The sequence below is a fragment of the Protopterus annectens genome, chromosome 14.part0, assembly GCF_019279795.1.
Source record: "Protopterus annectens isolate FY-2018-M chromosome 14.part0, PAN1.0, whole genome shotgun sequence".
NCBI lineage: Eukaryota > Metazoa > Chordata > Ceratodontiformes > Protopteridae > Protopterus > Protopterus annectens.
This window is the reverse complement of record NC_056748.1, coordinates 4405044-4423191: the sequence shown is the minus strand read 5'-3', so window position 1 is coordinate 4423191 and position 18148 is coordinate 4405044. Positions and strand designations below refer to the sequence as shown.

The 18148-nt window shown below is 40.1% G+C and overlaps 1 protein-coding gene across 1 annotated transcript in view; it reads right to left on the bottom strand.

Annotated features, from left to right (window-relative positions):
- The window catches only part of SMC3 (structural maintenance of chromosomes 3), a 2445376-nt gene that overhangs the window by 1632706 nt on the left and 794522 nt on the right, over positions 1-18148 (bottom strand). The gene's annotated exons all lie outside the window — the stretch shown is intronic.

Below are 18148 nucleotides of genomic sequence, written 5' to 3'. Positions count from 1 at the left end.
TATACTCTGTTTACTAAAATAATGTTCCATTTTTCTTGTAAAACTCAAAACATACAATCGCCCATGCAGTTTACTGACTATCTTGTTAAACACTGCAAAGTATGAACGAAACAGAGTACACGAACTACTAAGTACAAGTTTATGTTAAAGGAAAAGAAAAGCAGACTGTGTTAGGAATCAGGAGAAACTATCAAAAATGACAATTACTAACCAAAAATATCTGAGCTCTTATGTGGGAGACATAGGTAATGGAGGAAACATGCAAGAGAGTGGAAATGATCAGGTTATATGATAACTTACCCATCCAAGGGTATGGCAAGCTCTGTAACCAGAAATTTCTTCTTGCCTAAGGCCCCATGTGGAAGACAGAGGTTTGAGTTCCTAAAAATAAAGGTAAGGAAGTGCAAGCAGTCTGAACACAGCAGTGTGTGCCAGGTAGCATGTACAAAGGAAAACAGCCTGTCGGGTGCCAGGATCAGACACATAACACAAGCACTCAGGTCACTCCACAACAAGTACAAATACGACTCTGTCATTGTTCATGTTGGTGTGAATGACCTGAGCCATACCTCCCTAGACTACATGAAGAGAGACATGGAAGAGCTATCTGACCACGTAGCGTAGGCCTGTATGACCCTGACCTTGACTAGCATCCTGCCCTCACCAAGAATGGTACCACAGTATAAAGAAAAAATTATCAATTTCAACAACTGGCCAAGTTTCTGGTGTCATTCAAAGGGGATCCAGTGTCTGTCCGCCTGGGATGACAAGCTCGACAAGCCACGCTGCTTCGCTAGGGATGGCTTGCACCTGTCACCCTTAGGCTTTCGAATACTGGCCAAGGCTCTTGCCACCCCCATAGTGCCTTTTTCAGGCAAGGCTCAAAAGACAAACCCACCACCGTAAATAGCACAAGTAACAAAAAACTGAGGGTCATGCTACTTAATGCCAGAAGTCTAAACCTCAAAATGCACGCACTCGAGGCACTCCTCAGTATGGAGAAAATCGATATATGTGCAGTAACAGAAACCTGGTTTAAAGCTCTAGGGAGAACCCCAGCACTACCAGGCTGCAACTCATACCATACATTTCGACCACAGAACCCGGACTGAAATACAAAAGGCGGGGGCGTACCCATATTCATCAAGGATACACACACCTCCAGGTTAGTGCCACAGCATGATGCTTCAGAGATCATCAACGTGCAATTAACAACGGGCAAAACTGCAATTCAAATTATAGCTTGCTACAGATCACCCACCATGTCTCAGGACCCCCATTCCATGATTCTGGAGACACTGGGAAACATAAAGGTCCTACCAAACACCTTAATATTGGTTGATTTCAATTACCCAAACATTAACTGGGAGAACTACTCAAGTACTAACTCCCTTGCCCAACATTTCCTAGAATTTACAAACTCAAATGCACTGGATCAACTGGTCAACACTCACACCAGACGTGACAACATATTGGACCTGGTCATCACCAACATGGGCGACCGGTGTTCCACACCGGAGGTCAGCCCCTCGCTGGTTACATCTGACCATAAACAAATCACTTTGGATATCCACATTCCACCCCTACCCCCGGACAAGGAAACCACCATGAAAAACTTTTCAAAAGCAAACTTCACATTACTTAAGACCGAGGTGGAAAGTTTCAAAGCTCCCATGCTAAAGGATAATGCTGTCCAAGCTGCAAAATCCTTTACTAATGCATTCTACGGGCACCTACAAGATTGCATGGATTGTGCCATCCCAAGCACAACCAAGACTCACTCCTCCAAGAAAAGGAAACCAGTCTGGTGGACCCCTGACATAAATAAGCTATACAATACAAGGAGGAGACTAGTACAGAAGAGAGTAAAATCCCAAAAAAGGAAGACATCCCTTATCAGTATCAGCAAGAAACTATGATCCCTCATAAAATCATCCAAGGCGAACTTCGAAAGAAAAATTGCCAAGGACTCCAAAGATAACCACAAGGCATTCTTTAGCTGTGTCAAGAATCTAAGTGGCAATGCTCAGATTTGCTTCGAGTTGGTGCAGAATGGCACAAAATACACTGAACCGACCGATATTACCAACATCCTGGCAGACAGGTTCAGTGCAAACTTCACCCCCCTCTCACCCCCAAAAGGGCCCATAACCACACCAGAAGAATGTAGAGCCCCTAAAATCACAGACACTCAGGTTAAAACAGCCCTCTCCAAAGCCAAAAACACAGCATCAATGGGACCGGATTGTGTCCCAGGCTGCGTCCTACATGAGCCCCTCACCTAAACACACTGTTCAAACAGCCTCTCCACAGGCTACACAGGCTACATACCCATAGACTGGCACACAGCAACGGTTATTCCACTCCACAAAGGTGGAGCCACAACAGACCCCGGGGAACTATTGCCCTATAAGCCTGACTAGCTTGGTCTGCAAGGCTATGGAGCGCATCATCATGGAAGTCATTAACAGAGACATTAGAAACCTCCAAAACACTGGGCCCTACCCAGTTCTGCTTTGTTAAGGGCAGATCATGCCTCCTAATCCAGGTGGACTTCTTTGAGACAGTTACCAAGGCTATAGACGAGGGAAAGGTGGTACACACAGCCTACCTAGACCTTGCAAAGGCCTTCAACACCATTCCCCATTCTGGTATGATAAACAAGCTCACCAGCCTGAACATAAGCCCCTACGTCACAACATGTATTGCCAACTGACTCATGGACAGAACCCACATGGTGAGAGTTGTGGGAGCTAGGTCAGACTCTAAACTGGTTACAAATGGCGTACCCCAAGACTCGGTTCTAGGACCCCTCTTATCCGGCATATACTTCTCAGAGGTACAGGCAAGCACAGGAGGACTATGGCTGATCAAAAGCAAAAACAAAACTAAAAACAGTGAACTAATTCCAAAACGGAAGAAAAAAACAACTCCAACACAAGAAATAAAGTTAGCGCTTTCGTTTACTGTTTCAGCAAACTTCTTCAGACAACTGACAATCAAATTAATTACCATTTATATAAATAATCAACCCTATGACATCATATATTAATTACATAAATATAAGCCAACATTTAAAGGACCCATAGAGAACCACAAGTGTTAGTATACAAATGCTTAAAAATACAAGTATTAAATATACAAAGCCAACATGCTCCTGAAGTATGTAAATATATTATTCATATAAATACAAACATAAACATAAATAAAACAATATGTTTATATATAAATAAAAAGAAAAATTCATCTCAGCAAAGCCCTCAATTTTAAAATGCTTTTAAAGGAAATAGCCTCATTTAAGCCTGGTTCACTAACAGCATTCAATTTTACTTGCCAAATCAGTTCTTTTTCATCCAATTTTAGGTCACTGGGACCCCCTCTTACATTTTCATTAACTTTTTCCAAGACTAAGAAATTAAATTCATGTGAGGGATAGGATTTAATATGCCTAGCCAACGCATTTTTCAAATCTAATCTGCTTATAGCATATATGTGTTCATGAATCCTATTTTTCAATGGCCTTTCAGTGCAGCCGATGTAAAAAGCTGAACAGCAATTACACAATCCCAGATAAACAACCCTTTTAGTGTTGCAGTTATACTTCCCCTTAATAGGGATACAGATGTTCCTTAAAGTAAACTTGCTTTGTTACTTTAATATATTTACACCACTTGCATGACCCACATTTGGACATACCACAATGTGGGCCATACACTGCAGGTGAATTATTTTCCAGCAACATCTTCAGGTTTCTGCCTCTCTTATAGACAAACTTAGGTAATGGATCCAAGTTTTTATTTAACAAATTATCCTCCATTATGAAAAAACAATTTTTATTAATAATTGCTTGCAGCCCATATGCATCCATAGAATAAGTGGTAATAAAACTGATTTTAAAGTTATCACTATTCGGAATGTGCTGAACTCGGGTTACATCACATAATTCACTACCAATGATAGTCAGACTGGAATCATCAATGTTACCAACCCCCTCATGTTGTTTTTTCACAACTGATAGTAATGGTGTAAAAATGCCTAACAAACGTTTTTTGCTTACTTCTTTAATAAGCTCATCAATTAAAGATTTTGGGTAAGCCCGCTTAAGGAACATGTCCTTAAGTAGGTTACATTCGTCTTCAAAGTCTCTGTCCAATGTAGTCATTCTGGCTGCCCGCACCAATTGGCCCTTAACTACACTCCTCTTTTGGGAATAAGGGTGGCAGCTAGAGAAGTGTAAAAATGCATTGGAGTAGGTTTGTTTCCTAAAAATTTTTGAAACGTATTGTTTTTCACAACTAAGTTTGATCAATTCAATATCCAAATAAGAAATCTTATAGGTTTGAAAGTCCCATGTAAATTGTAAGAAGTCAGTAAACCCAGTAATGTGATCCATGAATAACTTTGCAGACTCAATATTTCCCCTCCAAAGGATGAATATATCATCCAAGTAACGGGTATACCATGTAGCCTTCCCTAGAAACAAATTATCTTGAAATAAAAAAATGTTTCTCCCAATAGGCCATCACGACATTCGCGAAAGTAGCCTCACAAGGCGATCCCATGGCTATACCCGTTCTTTGTAGGTAGTATTGATTATTAAAGAGGAAATAATTATTGCCCAAAATCAGTTCTAATAAGTAAATGATAAGGTCAATGCTGGACCCCTCCATATGGTGTTCCAGTAAAAATTCCCTAACCCACTCACATCCAGTATCTTGGGGAATTACCGTATATAGGTCACGAACATCTATGGTTAAAAAACCAACATCCTCACTAAAGGGGATGTTATTGATTGTTGTTTATCTGGGATTGTGTAATTGCTGTTCAGCTTTTTACATCGGCCGCACTGAAAGGCCATTGAAAAATAGGATTCATGAACACATATATGCTATAAGCAGATTAGATTTGAAAAATGCGTTGGCTAGGCATATTAAATCCTATCCCTCACATGAATTTAATTTTTTAGTCTTGGAAAAAGTTAATGAAAATGTAAGATGGGGTCCCAGTGACCTAAAATTGGATGAAAAAGAACTGATTTGGCAAGTAAAATTGAATGCTGTTAGTGAACTAGGCTTAAATGAGGCTATTTCCTTTAAAAGCATTTTAAAATTGAGGGCTTTGCTGAGATGAATTTTTCTTTTTATTTATATATAAACATATTGTTTTATTTATGTTTATGTTTGTATTTATATGAATAATATATTTACATACTTCAGGAGCATGTTGGCTTTGTATATTTAATACTTGTATTTTTAAGCATTTGTATACTAACACTCTAAAGCTAAAAACACAGCATCAATGGGACCGGATGGTGTCCCCGGCTGTGTGCTACACTAAACTAAAAATGAATTAATTAACGCAAAGAAGCTTCGCCCCATAAGCTTAACAAGTCTAGTCTGCAAAGCTATGGAGAGGATCAATGGAGCTCATGCAAAAACAAAGAGGGGGACAACCCACAGGGTTAGAGTTGCTGGCTGTGTCAGACTCATATGCTGCTTAGGGCAGATAGCCTAGTATAAACCTATGAACCTATGAACACTTGTGGTTCTCTATGGGTCCTTTAAATGTTGGCTTATATTTATGTAATTAATATATGATGTCATAGGGTTGATTATTTATATAAATGGTAATTAATTTGATTGTCAGTTGTCTGAAGAAGTTTGCTGAAACAGTAAACGAAAGCGCTAACTTTATTTCTTGTGTTGGAGTTGTTTTTTTCTTCCGTTTTGGAATTAGTTCACTATGGCTGATCAAGTTCACAGACGACTGCAAACTAGGGGCTATAACTGACTCTCCGGCTGACATAGACATCCTCCAAAAGGGTCTCACTGGGACGGATACCTGATGTCAAAATCATGGCCTCAAGCTAAATGCCAAAAGTGCATCGTCATCCCCTTTGGAAAAAACAAAGTACCCACAAACTACCACATAGGTGGTAGTCCCCTAAATATAGAAGACGTAATAAGGGATCTGGGGACCCAAGTAGACAGTAATCTCTCCTTTGATAATCACATTGCCAAAGTGGTTAGAAAATCCTTCTATGTGGCCCACCTAATCACAAAAGGGTTCACATCCAGATCAAAAGTGGTCATTGTACCCCTCTACTCATCACTCATCAGACCCATCAGAGTACAACGCCCCATTTGGGATGTACCTTACAAGACACCTGCAACAGTTGGAAAGACCACAGAAGTACCTCACCAAGAGGATCATTGGCCTCAAACAGATGCCCTATGCAGCTCGACTGAAGAAACTCCAGCTGTACTCGGTTGCATACCACCTACTCATAGGTGATCTCTGACTGATATACAAGGCCATGTCCAACCCAAAATTGATGGACATGCTCCACCTAAAAAAAACATATCCCCTCAAGCCAAACGCTCTAGGGATTTAAACCTCACCACAACAAAAAATAGGACGTGCTGGAGGGATAGATTCCTGTCTCAAAGACTTCCCATGCTGTGGAACAAGATTCCAATCTACATTAGGCAGAGCTCCTCACTAACACTCTTCAAGAGAAACCTTGACGAGTGGATGGGAAACTAAGTTTACCCCAGGGATCACTTCAGTGGCTCTGCTGGACAGAGGCACAGGGAACTAATCTAAGGGGGCGGCAAAAGCCAACACATTCTGGCTAGTCTTATAAATGCCTTCGGGCAGATAGCCTAGTACCTACCTATGAACCTATGTTACTGGACTCCATACAAAAGAGATGGTGGGACTAAGGGAGGAGAAAGCCTTCCATGCTGTCAGGTTCATGGCACTCTACTGAAATGATCCCATCACCATTCTTCCTTTCTGTGAAGGCTGAGGTCAGGGGTCATAACATAGCAAGTGAAGGAAGGCTGGGCTCAAAAACAGATCCAAAGGAAAGCAGCAAAACTTCTACTGTGCCTGAAGGACAACAAAAGAACCAGGCATCATACAACCTGATGAAGACATTCAACATCTTTATCATGTGTTTGCCCCATGCTCTCACTGTTACCGCAGAAAAATGAGAGCTATTCAGGACAATGATCATATGATCGTAAACCTCATAGCAAACAATAGTTTTAGATTAACATCATAATACAAAGCACGCATATAACACACAATTAACATTTTTTCTTCTATTTCAACCAACCAACAGAAAGGAAAGACACCTGTAAAACACCATCATACACAGATGAGGATGCTTTCAAGGTTAAGTGAAAGGAGTAACTGTAAGTGATAGCAGCAAGGCAGCTTACAGGAATATGTTGTAAATGGACTTGTGTCACACTGTGGCAATATGAAGCGTGGTGATGTTTGCCTCTATGCCAGAAAACATTTTGTAAGTAGGAACAAAACAAGAGAAGGCAGTGGAAAATGTATTCCTAGTAGTATTCAAAATGGTACAAGGACAAAAAAGGTCACTACAGTTAAGGTATAAAAGCTAGATTGCCACTGCCTCACTGAGACTTAATCACCACATAGGATTCCTTATATTAGCAGAATAAAAACAATCTGTAAAAAGTTGTCATTGTCGTCAAGCAATTTACATACAATTTAATTTTCATTCACTGCAACATTACTGAACATTATTCTGCATGCAATATTCTCACAAACATTTTATTTGTTTCTATGAAATCAACTCCCACCATTTTATAAAGATTCAACCTCTTCAGTTCTTTAATCCTTTTTCCAGAACTTCATTTAAAGATTGTGTTTAAAATGACAAGACAAAAGTTTATTTTTTTAAACTACAAAAAGTGTGCTAGAACATGAAAAAAAGCAGCAAATCAACAAGAAACACATGTTTGAATCGATCTTGGCCTCAATTCAATTAAACAAGGAAGTCAAATGTTTTGAAAGTAGTTTTTTAAAAGGTTTATTTCTAGACATAGGATACAAAACATGATTTTCTAGATAAAATAATGGCTGAAATATTTAAACAGAATGACAAATTTAAACCTATTTTGAAAGTCAGTCACACTGTTTTGAAACATGGAGAGACTGAGCAGAATACAAAAGCATTCAGGTGTTTCAGTAGATCATTTCCTTTGCTGATATCTCAGGACATGGGTATTATACAGCATATTACAAATGAGAATTGGAAAATCATTTTAGGTAACAAAGATCTGGCAAAAGTAGTAGGCAGTAAGCCAACATTTTCTTATAAGGGAGGGAAGGAGGGTCTATATTACATGATTGAACAGTCAAATGTTCAAACACGTAATAATCGACCCCTAAATATCGAAACGCTGTAATGTCAAATGGCAAAAAAACCCCACCCAAACCATTAAAACGCTCTAAGCAGGAGGGCAAGCCCACCTGCACCCCCCCCCCCGCTACTTAAATATACCAACTCAGAGATCGCACTACAGTGCAGACAATGGAAAACTTCCATGTCCGCATTGTACGGAGATCTCCATTGAACCGTTCGACATTCTGACGGTTCAATATTTAAGGGTCGATTATTACGTGTTCGAACATTTGACTGTTTGATCATGTAATATAGACCCGGGAGGGAACAGTTTAAAATCTATGTTAGAAAATCTCAACAGGGAAGGAAATATTACAAGTAACATCTTAGGGACTATTAATTGTTATAAATTCATGTTTTACAGACATGTGACAGGCACGTTGTTCATTCATATTAAAAACCATGGTAAAACATTTTGGGCTGGGGTCATTACAACTATAATTCAAGAGGAATAGCATACATTGTGTTAGGCAAATCTTGCAACAGTTTTTATGTAGGTAAAACCATAAGGAAACTTTCTAGAGTCTATGAACATATAACTGCCATCAAGAAATATGATTTAAATAACACTTTAGCTAAGCATTCATTAGTGTGTGTAAATTTTAAGAAATTCACTTTTTTGTTTTAAGACTTTTTCAGTTGAAACCTTCAAATGTGATTATATTTATTTGTAATGTAGGGAGACAGCATGGCAAATGAGATTAAATTCTGATAAAATAGGGTTAAATAAACACAAATATAAAATGATACTTAATGGCACAAAGACTAACACAATGTACAGTATTATATTACAACTTTTAATGAGAAAAAATACAAAACTGTTATTTTAATAGTTTAATTAGATGAATTTTTAACTTAAGATTTGTTATGTGACTTAGTAAGTATAAATTCAGTGAGGAAGTAGAGCCACTTATTCTGAAGTAATTCTGGTTGAAATCTAGCACAAAAACACTAAAGACTTCCTTCCTTGTTTAACTGAATTGTAGCAAAAAGATGGTCTCAAATGTGTTTTTCTTGTTAAATTTTTATTTCTACATAAAAAAATGTTCATGCATATCCTTGTGCATACAACCACTCTAATCTAAAATTAAAAGTTCATTTTGAGTTAGTTTAAAAAAATGCTGTGTTTATGGCATTAACATTAACATGCTAGCAGGTGGTGTGTATGTCACTATAGGGGGCCACTATAGGGGGCCAAGTCTAATTAGAATAGATTAGAGTAACTTACAGGACAACAAGGGGATTCTGTTATTAAATGCACTTCTCTGTCCCTTTTCTCCCTTGTTATTGTATGTGCTATGAACAAACAACAACAACACAGCATTTAAAATATATTAAATTGACTGTTTCTCTCCACTAGAACAGTACCGTAACTACACTGTGGTAGTTTCACTTTCAAAATATTTTCATCCCACCCTGGAAAAGTCTCCAATTCATTGATGTCATCAAGGCCACTGAATGCAAGTAGTTTAATGGTCAATTCCCTCCCCAAACGAACATCACCATGACTGTCCTAAAACCCCACCCATGCTGTGATGCTGCAGCTCCCTGGTCCTTCCCCTACCCATACAGAAAGTAAAGGCTAGAACAAGGAAAATGTATGAGTCAAGTCTCCTGCTGTGAGCTGTCAATCACAGCAGGTAACAGCTCAAATTACCCTTAGCACTTTGACAGCTAGGGAAGTTAGGTGTGAAAGGGGATGAGAAATGAGTCAAAGTAGTATAATTCAGGCTTCACAAAAAATGCAGCTTAGCCATTCTAAAAAGAAGCAGCAGTAAAATGCACTTTGAAAGTCTGTTCTGTGGCATTTGAACTGTGTTTTAAGTAGTCATTGAACGACATGAAATGTTACTTAAAACTGAATGAAAGACAGCAGTGTATGCATGTAAAATCAATGCAGTGATAGGAGCTTTAGGAAGAAAGAGACCTGCGTGATGTACCTTTTTACAGATGAGCACTGCATTGTGGGATACCTAGAGGCTGACTAAACAATCAGAATGACTTCAAGATGCCAGACCCCATGTGGTCAGACTCAGAAATTATGCATAAAAATATTTAAAAAGCTGTAAATAGTCCCAGAGTGGTGTTAAAATGTAGGAAACACCAAACCATGATGAAATAAACATGTTTTGAGCCTGGGGGTGTGGTTCTCCTTTATCATCCAAGTACTCTGTTACTTTAGCACTCTGTAGTTGTTTATGTAAAATTCCCCTTCTTATACAAACTGTTCATCTTTATCCACACCTCTAAAACTTATTACTCCTTATCCACATCTCGCTCTTATTTAAACTTTATTTTAACTTAATTTTCATTTTTATTCTACTCTCTAGCTATCCCTTCTCAAGAAATGTATACCTTCAATAACTCTTGTATAATATCCACTACCCAGTCCTTGAATTCCTCTCTTTTTAACAGGCAGAACTCCAGAGATTCCTTTTTACATCATTACCTTCATCTCCCTCTCTTTTTTTTTTTTTATTGGTGAACAATCTGACATACTTATTAGATTGTGCACTTAACTGAAAGCCTTTAAACACGTTTCTGTGGAGTATAAAGTCTATCCAGTGTATCCCAGTTTACTTTGGGGAATGATATGCAAATTCAGTCTGAATTTCTGCTATTGAATTCATGTCTCCAATACTAAGTATTCTCATATGCTTCTTCAGAGATCTACCCCCTTTCATTTTCCATTCTAGGTCCCCCTTATACATCCTCCCTACTGCAAATCAGATGCCAGTCACCATCCATAATAAGTTATTGCCTACTGAAGCATTACTTCTCTCTCCCAAGTTTTCCTAAGTTCCACAACAGCAGTTTTAGGTGGGATATAAATACAAGCCAGCACAACCCTATGTTCCTGCCCATAACTTCTTACTACTTCAAATCTACCTTGCTGTCTTTCTTCCACTTCTATCATCAATGTAGCCCCTCCTGCAATCAAAGTTTAATTACTCTCATAGATGGTTACTAGGTGAATGGCCCTAGAGTCCTTACAAGCCTAGTCATATTTATCCCAGATTGCCCCAATTATCGGTGGTTAGATGAGTGAAGTTCGCAGAGTTAAGGGTCTATGGTAATGACTTTCTCTGTCCAGGAGGGATCATGGGCATCACCCCAGGACTGAATCTGCGGTCAACCATCCATTGATCTAGGAAAGAAGAATGGTCCTAGATTTGGCCTGATTGAGACCTAGTGAATGGATTAAAGCTTGCAATGTTGTTGCAAATGTATGTATAGAGGACCACGTTACTGCTTCCAGAGCACTTCTGGAATCAAACCTTTTCCAAAAAGCCACAGATGAAGCTAAGGCACTAGCAGTGTGTGCCTCAAGACTGCCTGAAATAGTTTTTTTGTTGTGGGGAGTACAACAAAAGGTAAAAGTCTGGATAACAGTTTGGAAATAGACTGTTTTGACACAGGTTGTCCATTCTTACCTTCACAAGAAATGAGCAATAGAAATGAAAATCTGAAAGATTTAATTCTGTAAAGATAGTACCTTTAAAAGGTATCCTCAGTCATTCCAGTCCTGCCCTGCCGTTGGCTGCTGGTGTCACCTGTTGCTTGCCCAGTCTTTCATTTCCCACCTCCCAAGGTGTTTCTCCACAATATTGGTCAGAATTACCACCTCTGATATCAAGCCGACTGGAATTCTAATCAAGTAAAGATTAGAACGTGCTGCTGCCCAAACACCTCAAAGTCTTGCCCAGTCTTTCGTTTCCCACCTCCCAAGGTGTTTCTCCACAATAATGGCCAGAATTACCACCTCTGATATCAAGCCGACTGGAATTCTAATCAAGTAAAGTAAAGACACAACGCTGCTGCCCAAAGACCTCCAAGTCTTGCCCAGTCTTTCATTTCCCACCTCCCAAGGTGTTTCGCCACAATACTGGCCAGAATTACCACCTCTGATATCAAGCCAACTGGAGTTCTAATCAAGTAAAGTAAAGATACAACGTGCTGCTGTCCAAAGACCTCCAAGTGTATGTGAATTACCTACTGTTTTTTACCTCCTCTGTATTTTGAAATAATTCTGCCACATGTAGTGCCCCTTCATGCGTCGCTAGCAGCCTGCACCGGTCTCCTTTCCCCCCTAACTCCCACTTTTCTCCTCAGCTACTTTCTTGGTTGCAATTACTATTTTAGCCACGAGGTGGCAGTGTTACCCTTCCTGTTATTTAGCCATATATCCTTACAGCCCCAGTCCATGTTAAAACAATAAACTTTTTCAGTGATTCACCACAATATTTGGCTCACAGGTGTAACATACAACAAAAATAATAAAATAAAGTCCACAGTTGCATCCCAGTACACCCTTACCTGAATTAACACATGCTCTAGGCCTGTTCTCAATATCACTGATTGTTCCTGGTAGGCAATTTCTCTTCTCCTTGCTCTCTCTCCCTTTTCCCCCCGACTCACACACCCCTCCCCCTCTCTCTGTAACCTTCCCTCCTTCCCTTCTGGTACTCCTTGCCCCTCCGCTTCCCAGTCCCTTTCACTCTCAGCACTAGATTTCCTGTCCATCCTCCTCCTCCTTTAGCCTCCATATTACCTTTCCCCTCCCACAGCTATATAGTGATCCCACTACTTGTGGCACCATTTATAAAACGTATGCTCGGTCATTCCAGTCCTGCCGTTGGCTGCTGGTGTCGTCCACTGGTAAGTGCTTCAAGCTAACCTGCTTGTATTTTCAAATAAATAAGATAAGAACAGACTCTGTATAGGAGCTACTGCTAGAGCAATTGGCGTTCTGCCACCCAAACTAGCTTAGCTAGATTAAAACGGAACTCATAGGCTTCTAATATGTGAGCTCCTAGTTTATCGCTATCCTTGAGATGATAATGTGGGCCAAAACAAACTGATTAATTGCTACTCATTATTCCTGCTGTATAATTTCATAGGACCTTCTTGGCTTGTGCTGTCATTATATGTAGTGAGTGTGTACCTTTGTAACTAAACTCGCATGGTGCTAAAGATACTTGTGAGCTCAGACTTAAGTTAACTACTCCACTGGGCATTACATGTTTTAAACTGCATATATATTTGCAATTAAAGACTTGGTATCTAGCAGCTAGTTAATGAAGTCTAGCCTCAGTTTCTATAGTATGAGCATGAAAAATTACCAGATAATTTAGTTGCAATGCTCAGGCTCCACATTACTTTGTGCTAAACTGTATACTATATTGAGTCATTGGTACATTATTTCTGACTGCAACTACATGTAACTGCTGATGTGTCTTGTCGATATGATAGGTGCAGTAGACATCACATTTTTGCTTAATTTTGTTTTGTGAACTTGCATTTTCACTGCTGCATTCACTGTACTGCAATTGCTCCTGCTTTAATTGTGCTATCTGCTGTCGCTGTGCTTCTTATTGCTTAACTTGTTATAATGTTGTTGTCAGTATTATCCCTGCTGCTGCCTATATTTTTTACTTAAGTTGCTACTGTTGCTTTCAGCTATACCAAACTGCTTTCACTCTGTTACACCCAGCTACCTCAAACACTTTCTCTTCTTTTTCCTTTCTCTTTCTCCCACCTACTTCAACATCTCCTGCTGCTCTCTCATTCTTACCTACAGGACTCTCTCTTTCCACTCACCTCCACTCTTATGCTCACCCTTTCCTCTGGCCTCTCCCTCACCTCCACTCTTATGCTCACCCTTTCCTCTGGCCTCTCCCTCTATCTCCCCTACAATTCCTAGCTACTTTACTGTTCATCTCCTTCCTCCCCCCTCACTAGTAAGAATACTAATAGTAGACCTATGTTTTTCTCCCTTACAGCTTGCCCAGTCTTTCTTTTCCCAGCTTCCAAGGTGTTTCTCCACAATATTGGCAAGAATTACCACCTCTGATATCAAGCAGACAGGAATTCTAATCAAGTAAAGTAAAGACACAACATGCTGCTGCAAAGACCTCCAAGTGTATGTGAATTGCTTACTGTTTTTTTACCTCCGCTGTATTGTGAAATAATTCTGCCACGTGTAGTGTCCCTTCAGACGTCGCTAGCAGCCTGCAGCAGTCTCCTTTCCCCCCTAACTCCCACTTTTCTCCTCAGCTACTTTCTTGGTTGTGATTACTATCTTAGCCACTAGGTGGCAGTGTTACCCTTCCTGTTATTTAGCCATATATCCTTACAGCCCCAGTCCGTGTTAAAACAGTAAACTTTTTCAGTGATTCACCACAATATTTGGCTCATAGTTGTAACATACAACAAAAATAATAAAATAAAGCCCATAGCTGGATCCCAGTATACCCTTACCTGAATTAACACATGCTCTAGGCCTGTTCTCAATATCACTGATTGTTCCTGGGAGGCAATTTCTCTTCTCCTTGCTCTACCCACTCTATTCGCCCTACAGGCTCACTCCACTCCCCTACCCCCAAATTCCACCCACCCCAGGGCATCTAAACTTACTCCAAATACCCACACCCACTCCCTTACGATCCAATCCAGCCAACCCATCACCAACCAATCAAAATCTCTTACAACCCACCCCCTACCTATCGCTACTCACCTCTCCCACTACACTCTGCCTAACCTACTTCTCCATCTATTCTGCATCATACCCACCCTCCAATTAATTCAAATTTCACCATGCTTCCTAAACCTACTTCCTTCTCATCTCAAACACTCATCCTTCTCACCTTATCCTATAGTTACTATCTCACTCAGCCCCTTTTCTTCAACCATTCACCATCTTTTCATATTACCAATCCACTTTCCAAACAACCCTCTCACCCATAAATCCTTATATTACCCTGTCTATATCCCATAAGCAACCACCTACCATTTCCCTACAAACTCATTTCTTTCCATAAGCACTCAGCTCCCTCAGCAACCTACCATGCCTCTACAAATCTCATGACACTCTACTCTGATAAGCTATCCAAACACTTCCTCAACCTAATTCACCAGCTAACTACCATCCTTCTCTCTGGCGACATACACCCTAACCCAGGCCCACATACACCCACCTCAACATCCAAATCCATCCTATTCACATCTCTAAATGCCCAAAGCATAGCCAACAAAATCCCCAATCTCCATGCCTGGCTCCACCACAATCAACCAGATATCCTGGCTATTTCTGAAACCTGGTTAAAACCTCATATAAAGGACTCAGAAATAACACCCCCAACTATTCTATCATCAGAAAAGATAGAACCCACAAAAGAGGCGGAGGAGTGGCTCTCCTATACTCATCATCCCCATCTGTTGTTCCCTATACTAAACCTATTCCTCAATTCAACAATGCCAAAATAATCTTGGCACTACTTCAACTAAATAAACACAAATACATATGCATAGCCTCGCTATACATTCCGCCTGGGGACAATATCTCTGTACTTGAAGACATTCTCTCTTGGCTTTCCACCAACATTAGTAATGAAACAATAATCTTAGGTGACATGAATATAAATTGGTCCTCCATCCAGTCCCCCACAAACTCCCTTAATATTAACCTTTATAATTTCTCTCAGCTAATCAATTCCACTACTAGACCCTCTAAAGACCTCTCCAATGGCAGTATCCTAGACTAGGTCTTAGTTTCTCTCCCTCATTATTTCTCCAATAGTGGCATAGTTCCCAGTTCCCTCAGTGACCACCTCCCCACATTTGCCCACCGCCTTCCTTCCCCCTTACAAATATCTCATAACTATATTTCCACTCGTTCCCTTAAAAACTTTAATCCCAATACCTTCTCTAACTCACTAAAATCAATAAACTGGAGACCTCTGAAAACTCTCCCCCTAGAAAATGCCATAACCTACTTCAACTCAACATTCTTAAACTTCCTAGATGCATTTGCCCCTTTAAAAACTAAGAATAAAAAGCAAAACTGCCCCATGGCTAACCAAGGACACATTAACTGCCATGCACCTTAGAGACAAAGCTTGGCTACATCACCAGAAAAATAAGACCCCCTCCACCCTTAATGAATACAACGCACTCCGCAATAATGTCAAAAAGCTCATCACAGTAGACCGCAAAGCCTATTTCTCCATACTACAAAGTACCCATAAAACAAATCCTAAAAAAATTCTGGAATGGAATCTCCACCATCCTTAATCCTGGCAAAAAAGAAAACCCTTGTCCTGACCCTAATGCTCTAGACATAGATCTGGCCACACAATTCAACTCTTTCTTCATCAACTCAGCAAACTTACCTCATCCTTCACTGACAATACTAGTCCCCCCCTACTACTTTACCTTCTCCCCTATCTTCCCCTTCCCTCTTAAATACCTCCACCCCTCAACACTCTCATTTTTCTCTAAAACCCATTCCCACATCCACCATAAATAAATTTCTCCAGAAACTGAAACCTTGCTCCAATGCCCCCAACAACATCCCCTCTTACTTTCTTAGCATAGCTGTCGAAGCCATTGTCTTTCCCATCTCTATTTTAATCAATCGTTCTATCCAAGAAGGCTATGTACCCCAACTTTGGAAATTGGCTTTGTCTTTCCCCTTCACAGAGGAGGCAACAATAATATCACAAATTTCTGTCCAATTGCCATCTTATCCCCCATCTCCAAAGTACATGAAAAATAAATCCATCTACAACTCCTACCCTATCTTATAGACAACCACTTACTAACTCCCACACAGCATGGTTTCAGACCAGGCCACAGCACTACCACTGCTCTTCTTTCCTTCCTAGAAACTGTTAAAGGCCGTGACTCTGGCTGTACTGTATCTACCCTCCTACTGGACCTCTCTAAGGCCTTCAATACCATCTCACACAACCTTCTCTTAACTAAACTCTCTAATCTAAACCTATCCCTTTCCTCTCTCAACTGGTTCTCCAGTTACCTCTCAAATAGGCAACAAGCAGTTAAATGGAAAAAAGCCACCTCCCCATTCCTCAACACCCTCACAGGAGTACCACAAGGCCCCATACTGGGTCCCCATCTGTTTAATATTTTCATAAATGATTTCCACTGCTCAATCCCCAACACAAACCTTATCCAATACGTCAACGATTCAACTATAATCTGTTCTGCCACATCTATCCCACTCTCTTAAAACTAACCCAGGATGCTTTCTCTATTACTGAATAGTAGACAAGAGAATCACCTAGCACTCAATGGCTCAAAAACAAAATGTATGTTATTTACCCCTTCTAAAACAACCTCTATTGATAAAAACTCATTCTCTATCACCAGCCACAACAATACACCTCTTGAAATAGTATCTGATAAACTATTAGGTGTCCTCATTGATGAACAGCTTAAATTCAACTCTCACCTACAAATAAACATCAAATAAACCCACCAGAAACTTGGTATGCTCTACCACTATTGTCACTATCTCACTTCCTATACTAAGTCCACTCTCTCTACCACATTCCTCAGCCCTTCCCTCCTATATGGTGCCCCACTCCTAACCAACCTACAATCGTCAATTACGTAAAAAATCTCCTCCTGCTATAATAAGATCGCCAAGTTTGCCACTAGCCACAAATCTTCTACCCATCACTGTATTGCCTTTCACAAACTAAATTGGTTAGAGCTACCCAATTATCTCACCTACATTCAACTCACTCATGTTCACAAACTCAGTTTTAGACCCTCCCTATCCTCCTCCTTTAAAATGCACCTTCCAGAAAGATCCTTAAGATCCAACAATCAAAACTCGATAGAACTGTATAAACCCACCCCGCCAGCAAAAATCTACTATCCTTTGCCTCTGCTCGGCAGTGGAACTCCCTACCACCACCCATCCGTACCATCTCTAGTCACTCTTCCTTCAAGACCTCACTCCACTTACATCTAACATCTCTCTGGGAATGCTCCTGCTCCCATCCCACATAATCTCTTCTCCTCTGTATACCTCAGTCATCTCATGTACTTCAAAACTCCTGTTTCTTTCCCTTGTAAAGTAGTAGCAAAAATTTACAACAATTCTCATTTTCTTAA